Here is a 12779-nt window from a genome sequence, read left to right on the forward strand (position 1 = left end):
GGGTATGACTTGGGTTAGTTGGTGATCCATATTTGCGAGGGTAACAGAGCTAAAAACAACGGATAAGTAAAAGAAAAGAACAACAACAGAAAAAGTAAACGATAGGGAGCCCTGAGTTATTTTGTCTAGTCAGTCTCACCCTAGCTTTTCCCCGAACATTCCAGGTCAAATGTTCGAGAGGACAAGCATAGTAGATAAGGAGCCGAGCGCAGTATTGCCGATTCATTCAATGATTCTCTTTCGCAATAGCCAGCTGTTCGCCGACGCTCCGACGCTGGATGCTGCCGCCGTCGACACTCGCACCTGCTTTCTCGAAGTGGTGTTCTTTTTTTTTTTTTTCTGACACAAATTGGACCCCCATCATATTTTTATTTCAATCCGTTTCCTTCTGCCTCGACGTCTGTCATTCGCGACATTTCTGGTGGAGGTGCTGGGTAACGCAACCCTTGAAGCCTATCCCTCCAAGCTGCGAGCCCAGTCCTCGGCTCAAGAAATCTATCCGTGGAAACGACCGAGACCCGAGGAAGCCGTTGTCTTCAAGGTTCGCCCCGGGATTTGGTCTATTGCCGGAGAAGACCCGCCCCCCCCCCCCCCCCATTCCCTTTCCTAGTCAACGATGCCGACAGTGACTAACCAATAGTCGCAGACCCCTGCCGCCGCTCCCATCGACTACCTTCCCGTCGCTCCTCGTGCGCCGACACCCTTTGACGGCGAGTTCCATGAGGACGTCCAGGACTGGATTCAAGACCACGAGCGCGTGGCACGCCACAACAAATTAACTACTTGCGGAGCCTCTACTTTTCGCAGAAGGGGGCTGCGAGGCACTGGTTTGAGAACCACGAGGCTTCGCTCACGTGGTGGGATATCTGCGAGGCAGAGTTGAAGCAGACCTATGCTAGCCATCACTGACGGCAGCAGGCGAAGGTTTTGTTTCAAACACCGATTCAGGCCCCCAACAAAAGAATAACAAGCTGCGTTGAAGATGTGCTACGCCTAACTGCACTCGCCGACCCGCAAGCCACCGACGAGAAAAAGTTGTGGATTTCTCATGAGAAGCGTGAAGAGCGACATCTTCGGCACCCTCATCTTCAACCCTCTAGCAACCGCCAACGGGTTTGTTGCACAAGCAACAAACATCGAGGGGATCTAGTGGCCCGAGCTCGCCACTATCATCAGCTCTGGACGTTTCAACTCTGGCATCGGTCCGGTGGTGCTCAGCACCAGCGCCGACTAGCTAGCGTGATTATTTGCGATATTGTTCGCGAAGAACTCACACTTCATCCTGTCTTGACCATCAGCATAAAGTTGGAGTTGCAAGTTCGTTTACCACAACATTTCAATCTTCTTTTTTACCCCGCACAGCCGAGGAATGGAACCACCTCCCCGGTTTGATTGCTACTATAACTGATATTAAGCTGTTTAGAAATTCCATCACTAGCTATTTTAGCAGTGACCCATGACCTATTATTATTATTTTTCCTTGTTTGTTGTTTATTTAATATTGTTGACTTGTTACTATATTACTATCTTTGTTTCATGTATGTGCTTTCACCCTCTGTAATGCCTTCGGGCCCTGAGGGTACTTTCAAATTATAAAAAAAATAAAAAATAAATACATAAATGCATAAATACATAAATACATAAATAAATAAATAAATAAATAAATAAATAAATAAATGAATAAATGAATAAACAAATAAATAAATAAATAAATAAATAAAGCTGCTGCTTGTTGCCAATCCCCCAGCATCGCTGTCAATCGCCAAAGTCGTGCGAGAAGTGTTTCCGAGAGCCATCGAATAACGGGCTCTTGTCAACCCTGCGCCGCCCGAGACCCGACACTCAGCTACGGCTCCATGGCTTGACGACCGCCGCCAGAAACCCGCCAGTAGCAGCACCCGGCGCCCCTTCGACGGGAAGCCCTTCGCATTACGCTAAGCGCATTGAGGAACAAGCTCCACACGACCGGGCCGAACCCCCGGCGCCAAGGAAGACGGACGTGTGGCGCATGGCTGACCACCGCCCGCTGTGCGACCAATGCGGGAAAGCCGACCACGTGTACCGACGATGCCCCTACCCGCAGCTTGGGCTTCGTAGGTTCCCACAGAACGCGCCCCGCCCGGGGAGCGGAACGCGACCGCGGGACATCGAGGAGTACCTGCATCGCCCGCCGTCACGAGCACCCACTTCCCCCGGGGGTATTCCGTACGCCGACACCACGACGGAATGACAACAGCTCAGAGACCTCTCTGAATTCAGCGGCTGCCTTGCGACGACGGAAACAGGATGTGGGGGAGGACACCCATTCGTCACCGCGGCTTCAGCGAAAACTTTTGAAAGGGTACTTCAAACCGTACAAGGTTCTTCGTCGCCTCTAGAAGCTCAACTACGAAGTGGTGCCTGACAGAATGCAAACATCAACACAACGCCGACGACGACCCGAAATAGTTCACGTCGTGAGGTTCAGGCCGTTCTACGCTCGGTACGCTGAAGAGTTTTCGTTTCCCAGGGAACATTTTAGCTTATCATTATTTTGTTTTGTTTTCTTTTGCATCGGGGCGATGCGCTTTTAAAGAGGGGAGTATTGCTGCGCGAATGATCGAGAAGATACGCGTCGCCGCTTATCATGAAGATTCGCGCACACTTTTACCCAGAGCGCAAACCATGAGGAAGCCAGGATGACCTTGTCTGGTCAGTCTCGCCCTATACTTCGTTTCAGCTTCCGTCCGAGCGCAGCCAAAGGCTGAGGGACAATTCGCAACTTCGGGAAGAGCATTCCTACGCACCACAAAGTAGTCCGCCAAAGCATTTTTTTATATATAACTGTTTTGTGCGTAAACATTGCACAATATTCCAGATGTGTACTGCTAAGAATGATTTGCAACTAAAGGAATTAAATATCTGAAGTTTATGTTTTTATTAATATATGTAAATGCATGTGGTTTGGTGAAAACACGTACATCCGCTGGCAACACTGCTGCAGCGCTCGGTTTTTCTGTGTGATTTCGTCCCGTAATGGTCGAATCATGTGCTTCGCTGCTTTACTCACCTAGTCGCTTCAAAACGTCCCTTCGCAAAGGTACGTTTGGGCGTCAGGCGCGAGAGGTCGTGATGAATGCCTACTTTCAAAAATTCAAAGTCGGCAGGGGACTCCGGTCGCGTCGTACCGCGAATGCGTTGTAAACAAGAAAAGCGTCCGGCCCACTACAGTTCACTGATACGCGGCGAAATCAGGGCACCCCTTTACCTGCCTATCACATTGAACGCCGAGAAGCTGGTGGAAAGGACTGCGTCTCGAGCCCTGGCATATCCAGAAAATACAACGAAACATCAACGGCCGGGTCATCGGGCATCTTGCAATGTGTACTTGCATCTCGAAACTATGTCGAAATGGTGGAAAGCTCGGACATGGACGCCAGTGGCCAGCCTACGTACTGACATCCCCTGTGACTAAATTTCAGAACTTGAAAGAACACTTTTTAAATTTGTATCAGACGATACCGTTGATACAGCCGTAGCAGACGAAATACTCGGCAAGCGCGGGCGCCGCGGACTACCAGCGGCGCAGCGGAGTGCTACAAAAGTGCAGGCGAGATCGCGTGATCTATTGCCGGCGTGTGATTGGCTCCTGCCACACGTAGCTATGGCTGCGCTCGGACGGAAGCTGAAACGAAGTATAGCTTTTTCCCGAACATTAGAGGTAGAATATTCTAGATGACGAGCATGGTAGATAAGCATCCGAGCTCAGTATTAACAATTTATTCACTGATTCTCCCTCGCGATAGCCAGCTGTTACACCGACTTACCAACGCTTGCTGCTGCCGCCGTCGACACTCGCTGCTGCTTCTCGATGTGCGTTCTTCTTTTTCGTTTCTGGCACAAGTTTGCCCCCATGAAATCTTTAGCCCCTTTCGTTTTCTTCTGCCTCATTCTCTTGCATTCTTCGCAGTACTACTGCGGGACTTGCATATGCCCTTGAAGCTGGAGGGTCCCACGCTCCCGTCCCGTTTTCTTCAAGGTGATCCCTAATAAACGCCGATATTTTGTCCCACACCGAAAACTGACTCAAAAAGCATCAATATCTACGAAAAATTAATCCCGAAAACACGCTTCCGAACTCGAAGTAAAATAATCCAAAATGTACAGACTTGCGTGCTCGGGTCTGCGGGCTGACTTGTGTATCTGTGTGAGAGTAGGCGATAGGGCTGTCAGACTCACCTCTGCAGCCACACGGGAGGCGTCGATGGCAGCGTCGATGCCCGAGTTGCCGATGCCCACGACGGCGACCCTCCTGTCCCTGAACTGTTCTGGGACTTTGAGGCTGTGGGTGTGCACGATCTCGCCCTTGAACTTCTCCTGGCCCTTGAACGTGGGCATGTTGGGAAACCCGTTGTGCCCCGAGGCCACCAGCACTGCGTCGAAGGTCTCTCGGCGCTCGACGTCGCCGTTGCGATCCTTGATGACGACGTCCCAGCGACCGGTTGAGTCGTAGTCCTCGGCTCGTGTCACCGGAGGACTTCGTGACGAAGGCGTATTTTACTCGTGATTCCGAAATGGTCCGCGTAGCTCCTTATGTACGCCAGAACCTTGGTGTGTTGCAAATAGTTGGGAGTCTCTTAGGGAGGTGGGAAATCGCTGTGGAATACGCAAAGCAGTAGTTATAGCGTATTATTGTGCAATGCGTTAATGGGCGGTCTGTACACTTTACTAAAACGTAACCAATTACGATCAAAATATTTTTGTTTTGATAGTATTCATTTAGCTTGCTGGATTATCTGAGAAGAAAACTAATTTAGTAATACTTTAAAAAGTAACCGTTATTTTTAACGCACAGCTCTTAGGAGCCTGTTTCCGACTTGAGCGGTGTCGTCATCGCCGTCACCATCGCCGTCGGCGTAACCGTGCGGTCACGTGTCCTCAGGGTGTCACGTGATCTCGCAGGGGCCGCGGGGGGTGAAGGAGGAGGAAGAGGGGGGTGAAGGAGAGAAAAGGGGAGGAGGGGAGGAGTTGTTGCAGGAAGAATGACACAGTGAGGAGTGGTATACCCTCCCCTCAGTACCCTTCCATCCTCCTCCTGAAGAGCAGTGCTCCAACTCGGCGTTACAGGGAGTTGTAAACGGCTGTATTTTTAGAGCGCAGCTCTTAGGGGCCCGTTCCCGGCTTGAGCGGCGTCGGCGTCGGCGTAACCAAGGTCATCCCAAGGTCACGTGACCCCCAAGGTCACGTGACCCCTCCAGGTCACGTGACCCCTCCCAAGGTCATCTCAAGGTCACGTGACCCCACCTGACCCCCTGAAGGTCACGTGACCCTTAAGGTCACGTGACCTTGGGGGTCACGAGGGTCATCTTGGGGTCACGTGACCCCTCCAGGTCACTGACCCCTCCCAAGGTCATCTCAAGGTCACGTGACCCCAAGATGACCCCACGTGACCCTTTGAAGGTCACGTGACCCCAAGGTCACGTGACCCCCAGGACACGTGACCCCTCTGAGGTCACGTGACTCCCGACGTCACGTGTCTCCTCCCCAAGGTCACGTGACCCCCCCAAGGTCACGTGACCCCCTGAGGACACGTGACCCCTCCCAAGGTCCTCAAGGTCCCGTGACCCCAAGGTGACCCCCACGTGACCCCCCAGGTCACGTGACCCCCGAGGTCACGTGGTCTCTTCCCCAAGGTCACGTGGGGGTCACCTTGGGGGTCACGTGACCTTGTGGTGACCCCCACGTGACACCCAAGGTCACGGACCCCCAGGTCACGCCTCCCCGAGGTCGCGTGACCCCCCCTCCCCGAAGTCACGTGACTCCCCCTTCCCGAGGTCACGTGAGCCCCCGGAGCATATTAAAGAATGAGGGAAGGAGGAGGAGAAGGAGGAGGAGGGGTGTACCCTCCCCTCAGTACCCTTCACTCCTCCTCCTCAAGAGCTGCGCTCCAATTCGGCGTTACAGGGATTTATAAACGGCTTTCACTTTTTTTTTCTTACTTTAAGCTTATACATCTGCCGATTGAAAAATATTCTTTTGTAGTGTGCATTATTAGTTTAAAATAACAAGATCGCAAATTACTCGTCTCCTCAATCCACCAGTTTTAGTTGACCATCGTCCTTTCAGAAACTTGGTTTAAGGCACTATACTGACAAATCCTGGCAGATCGTCAAATGACAGGGCCGCCAAAAGTGAAAAGGTAAAGCGGCAGACGATCGAGAGTAAGTAACGGGCCCACCCCTGCAGCGAGACGCCGAAACAGACTTGTCCCGAGCGATGGCGTTCCTCGCGCTACCGCTTCTTTTCTTGTTGGGTTCGAAAACCGTGGTTCGGGTCCTCGCCGCTGCAAAATTTGCGAGCTGTATACCAGAGTCCCCGAGAAATGCTCTAGGCTACCAGATCCCCGTGCTCCAAATCTGCGACCGGGCAGTCTATGGCTCCGTTGTATTACTGCCAGATTTTGTGAGCATAGGGGAGGCTATGTTCAAGGATACCTCGGTGGAAATCTTGGCCAAATAAATGCCGCCATTGGAAAGGGGAGGGAACAAGCCTCTTTGTACGGCCTTGAAGGCGAGAAATAAGCCACAATCGGTACAAAAGTGCTGCTTAACACATCACTTTTTAGGATACAAATGTTTCTTCTTTTTATTTCGTGCTGATTTGAAGTTAATCGTCTTAAAGCTCCAGGTTGCCTACTTCTCTCTCACCCTTTTCTTGCGTAAGCTTTTTGTGACCTAAATAATTATAGGGTGTGTTCAGATAAGGACGGTCATAGTGGTGTCATGCCTATTTTTTGTTTTCAATTAAATCTTTATATGAGGTAGCGAAACCTGTCCACACAACGGTACAGACCTTACTTTTGCAAGATACTTCCTAGTATTCGTGAGAAAAATCGCATTTGAGAGAAGGTTGAAAAAACGATTTTCCCAACTGCGCGATGACGCAAATTTGAAAGCTGGAAGAATAAAGACTACAGCTTTCTAGACCGTCAAAAGTTTTACCTTTAATTCAAGCATTCTTTTCTGCCAGAATTAGTTAAAGTTAACTCATATGAGTATATATTTCAGGCGAAACAAAATGCTAAACTTGACTTCTAGAACAAATCTGACCTATTGATGCATATTTGGCGAATTTTTAAGTCGCTTTAAATTCATGTTCTAAAGTTGAAACTTTTTGTGTTGAGTGTTTCATGCTTCGAGAACTTTTAACAAATTAATTAGCGTTACACTGTTGAAAGTGTTTTCTGCATTGCGCCCGAAAAATTCGTCAAAACCGAAAAAGTCAAAATTTTGCGACTGTTGAGCGGCAATTAAAAAAGTAATCATTCTCGATTTTCTTTAAATTTTACCCGATAGGCCTTTGATGACCGGTAATTACAAATCTGCAAAGACATGTTGCATTATTTTGTTTTAAAACAACAAAATAAACGTGTAACCAGGTCGTGGTCGCATCAATTACAGCTGGGGCGTTTCTGTCTTAACGACTAGTGGTACACGAGCGACGCATGCCACAGTGTATCCGTATTTGGTCATATTAATGCCCAGGCGTCATGAAGCACTATAAAAATTGCACGTGAATTTGGTTTGACGAAATTGAATGAAAACTGAACGTTATGGCGCGTATACGATCCTTATTAGGGTATATACACCACCAAAAGAAAAAAATATATGTATATTTTTTTTAAACAAAATAATGCAACATGTCTTTGCAGATTTATAATTACCGGTCATCAAGGGGCCATCGGGTAAAATTTTAAAAAAATCGAGAATGGTAATTTTTTTTTTTTTTAATTCCGCTCAAAAATTGAAAAATTTAGACTTTTTCGATTTTGACAAAATTTCCGGGCGCAATGCAGAAAACACTCTCAACAGTATAACGCTAATTAATTTGGTAAACGTTCTCAAAGCACGAAACACTGGACACAGAAAGTTTCAACTTTACAACAGAAGTTTAAAGCAACTTATAAATTCGCCAAAAAAATGCCTCATTATGTAAGATTTGTTCCAGAAGCCAAGTTTCACATTTTATTACGCTTGAAATATGTCCTCACATTAGTTTACTTTAACTAATTCTGGCAGAAACGTAGGCTTGAATTAAACGTAAAAATTGTGACGGTGTAGTAAGCTGTATTCTTTATTCCTCCGGCCTTCAAAGTTGCGTCCTCGCGCAGTTGGGAAAATCGTTTTTTCAACCCCCTCTCGAATGCGATTTTAATCACGAATACTATGAAGTATCTTGAAAGACTAGGCTCTGTCCCGTTGTGTGGACAGGTTTCGCTACTTCATATAAAAATTGTATTGAAAACAAAAAATAGGCATGACACCACCATGACCGTCCTTATCTGAAAACACCCCATGGTTAAATTTTCGGGACTTTTTCGGACTTTTCGTGACTTTTTGGGACGTGACTTTTCGTGTCGTGAAGGAATTGCGAGAAAGCGTTTGACCAGCCTAACAAAAAATCTGCTCCAGGACGATGTGAAGCTGACTAAGTTTGACGAGACCATCCGACAGTATCTCCAGCAACAGCTTTCAAAAAAGATTTCTCCGAATACAGAAAAACCAATGTATCGAAAATACAATATGCCTCATCGTGCTGAGCTACGACCCGACAGCCTCTCAACCAAGGTCATAGTAATGTTTGATGAGTCATCAAATGAAGCAGGGTGTATGTCTCTGAAGGAGGTATTAGAATTGGGACCAAACCTGAATCCAGACCTCCAGAAAGTTAGGCTGAACTTTCGGATTCGTCCGATAGATCTTAGCGCGGATCTCGAAAAGGCATTTCTGCAGATCACAACGAGAAAGGAATATCGTGACGCTCAACGATTCCATCCGTACGAGCGAATGACAACAAAACAAAAACCAAATCCTCCTACGGGGGTTTGGAGGATGAGATGAGTTGCTTTTAGGGCGACAAGCAGCCTTGTTGTCCTCGCAGCCCCACTACGCTACCCTTTGTCGACGACGGATGATTATCCGGGAGCAACGAAAACACTGGCCGAAAGCCTTTACGTCGATGATCTTATCACATGGCCAACTTCAAAAGAGGGGGCGGAACAATTCTATCATCAAAGACTAAATGCCATGAAACTAGAGGAAATGGCAATGCACAAGTGGAATTCAAATTCCGCACAGGTTCAGAAGCTGCTTGGGAGAAAAGCGTGTTAAACCAATCTAGATCCTACCACATTGCTTGCCTCAATCTCCGACGCCATCTTTGAGCACGGAGCTGTGGATTTTCAGAATTCCTCCGGTGTCTCGGTTGCTAGATTTGTGGACCTGGTTCATCTATATCTCCAGTCCAGCTTAGTTAAACATAAGATAGGGATCTAGCGCCAAAAGAAAAGAGTTTGCATCGGTTCATGGCTCGCCCCTGTTCTCAGCGACTTATCTCTTTTATTCGTCGACAGAGGTATAAAAAGCACAACTGGACATCTCCGCGCCTGGCTGCCATGCTTTGAAATATGTAGATAATTGCCTAATCATTCATCATGATCAAACTTCTCCAGACAGCATTCAGCCGTTTTTTCCGCTTGTTCATCAGTTCTTACCTTCAGGAAGGAAGAACCTTCAAATGAAGATCTTCAGTACCTCGATTTGCGGCTTCATGTCAGTGCCACTGGACTCTGCTGGGTGTTTCAACAAAGGTCTGATAAACCTCTCCTACCGTTTTCTAGCTCCCATTCAAAGTCGGTGAAACACGGTATCATCGAATCGTTGTTTTCTTCATCCTACACGATGTCTTTGCTGTCATGTTTCAGAAGGCAGCTTCAAATTCCAGCACATAAGGCTCGTCAGGGCAGGGTTTCCCGTCAACCTTCTTCGATCAGTATTGGAAAGGCTGATTCGCGGGCCTGAATGCCAATCACCAGCCACAAGAAAAGAAAGCCCGATTTGCCGTCATTCAATACGTACACAATTCAGCCCACCTGATAAAATTCATTGCCTCAAAGTTCGACACGAATGTTGTCGTCTTGTGCCTCATGCGTCTTAAGCAACTCTGCCAACAAGTGAACAACAACCGGGTTCCAATTAGCTGCACTGTTCAACACGAAAAGAAATGTATTACATGCAAAGAGAATAAAGTTTACTCCATCCCCTCGAGCTGCGCCAATCAATACATAGGTCAGACCGGCAGATGCACCAATCACTGATTCCGGGAACATCACAACGAAGTTTCTAAGGCCTCTCCAGATTCTTATCATACCATAGTCATACATGCCCGTTCGTGTTCGCTTTGTCATGCCCTCTTTAATGGAACAAAATCCTGGGTGGGGGGGGGGGGGGGGGGGATGTGACAGCAGATTCGGCAGGGAGATCATAGAGTCATTTGCCATGACCACAGCAAACAACAACGAGTCAAACCCTTCCCTCCTGACGATGAAAACTGAGGTTGAATTTCTAAAATCCGAGTTAAACCCACCTCTCTGACTTGCATTTTGCGTTTTTTATCTCCCCTTCTCCCCCCCCCCCCCCCCCCCCTTTTCCTCTTGGGTATAGTCGGCTGCTCGCTGTGAAACTTTTACTCGCCTGTTACTAATTGACAGATGCGGTCGTGTTGTCCCAGTTTTAATTGTTTTATTATTTTTTGACCCATGACTTCAGAAGTTGCATGACGATGAAAGAACTGGATGTATGCTAAACCATGTAGAATGTTCCAAGGCTAGCGTCTCTCGACTCTTGGGGTGTGTATGGGAAAAAGACAACGATTATTTGGCATTTTCGACGGGGTCATTTTAGAATTCTCACACCGAAACAGCAATACGAAACCATTTATTCTTCAGGCATCATCTCGGATGTTCGACCCACTAGGACTCCTTTCCCCAGTAACTGTCACAGCCAAGCTGATGTTCTAGACCCTCTGAGAATTTGGAGTCGACTCGGATGCACCACTACCTGAAGATGTTCAGACAAGGTGGACGCAGTATCACACAGCACTGCCCCACTTCGAGGAGGTGACAGTTCCCCGAGGGTACATTGGACTACCGAAAAATGACCTAAATGACCCTCAGAAACATAAATCACCAACTAGCCCAAGTGCATACCCTTCTACTATGTTCACCTCTTCACAGATGCAAGCCAGTCCCAAGGGTTCTGGAGCGCTGGCCTACCTGAGTACGCAGGGTGCAGAAACCACGGTTACTTTTATGTTGCCCAAACACGAGTAGCAGCGATGAAAATTCTTTCTCTGCCAAGACTAGAATTTGTGTGAATGCTGATAGGGGCACGACTGAAGCTTCTACCTTACTCATGAGGGTACATAGTGCAAAACAACAAAGACGGAAGGACGAGGGAGACAGGAGCTGTAACTGACAACTGACGTTTTAGCACGCTTAATAAATTTTAATATGCTTTGCGCTATATATCTTCCTGGTGGACAACCAACTAGCCCTCTAGTTCATCTTACTACCTTACTCGTTCGCTGAACCAAAAAGTAGCCAACTGCTATTTCTCGACAGACTCAACGATCGCGCTGCATTGCGTGCGAGGTTCTGCATGACAGTGGAAACCGTTTGAAACCAACCGAGTTTTGGAGATTCAAAAGCTAACTGATCCAGAACTTTGGAACCACTGCCCTGAAACGGAAAAGTCCGCTGATCTGCTAACAAAAAGCTAGACACCTGAAGCATATAAGTCGAGCGTGGTTTGGTGGAATGAACCGTCATGGCTTACAGAACCACCTGTTCCCTGGCCGACGCATGAAGTGACTGTTGCTATGATTGCAGTAGATGAAGAGAAGAGACCAGTTAGTTTGTACAACATAACAGTAAAGGAAGAAGAGGTTTCGCCCATGCAGCAGTACAGATCCCTCTCGAAGCTTTTCCAAGTAGATGCTTGCATACAACCATTTTACATAACTCTGGTCACCCCAGCCAGAAGCGTGAGAAATTTTTGAAAGCGGAAGAACTAGCAAAAACTCAAACGTGTTTGATCGCGCAAGTAAAACAAGATACCTTTTTAAAAAAGAACTCCAGTGTGTTCGGCTTTCGGCACGTATGAACAACTCTCCGCTACGGTACCTAAATACATACCTAGACCAGGACGGGGTACTGAGGATCGGAGGATGCCTCAGCCAAACCGACATATGCTACACTGCCAAGCATTCCGTCATTCTTCCTTCGAGTCATCATTTCACCGATATATTGAACGACGCCATCCATCCATCACTTCTCCACGCTGGTCCACTTGGAACGCTGACAGAACTGAGAGAACAATTCTGGGTCGTTCGAGGAAAACAGATGATGAAAAAAGTGCTAAAGATGTGTGATCTGTGACCGTTTCAACAGCCGAGCGGCCACCGAGCCAGTTGCTCCGCTACCTCGCGAAAGGGTAACTCAACCAGCCCCTTTTGAAGTAACCGATATGGACTTTACTTGACCACTCAATACGAAGGATCAAGGCAACAACAAGAAGTCCTACACCTTCATCTTCACATCTGCAGTCACACCGGCTATAACCGTGTACGGGTGACCGACATGTGTACCTTCAACTTCCTGATGGGCTTCAGGAGGTTTGTGTCAAGAAAAGGAGTGTGTGGAGTCATCTTTTCTGACAATGTGAACACATTTCAGTGAGCTTCAAAATATCTGAAAAAAAAGTGTGAACGGCGTTATGCGGAGAAGAGGTACGAAACTACCTCGCCGATCATCAGATCAAGTGGAAGTTTATCATCGAGAAAGTCCCCCATGTAGGGTGGGTTCCGGGAGAGACTGCTCCAATCGGTGAATTAATCGCTGAAGGAAATTCTGGGACACCACTACTGTAACGTCAAAAAGTTGACAACAATATTACCTGGAA

The 12779-nt window shown here is 47.6% G+C and overlaps 1 pseudogene; it reads right to left on the reverse strand.

The window, feature by feature from the left end:
* Window positions 1-12779, reverse strand: part of LOC120836086 — a 53724-nt pseudogene that overhangs the window by 37477 nt on the left and 3468 nt on the right.

Source organism: Ixodes scapularis, unplaced genomic scaffold (assembly GCF_016920785.2).
Source record: "Ixodes scapularis isolate PalLabHiFi unplaced genomic scaffold, ASM1692078v2 ptg000323l_1__unscaffolded, whole genome shotgun sequence".
NCBI lineage: Eukaryota > Metazoa > Arthropoda > Arachnida > Ixodida > Ixodidae > Ixodes > Ixodes scapularis.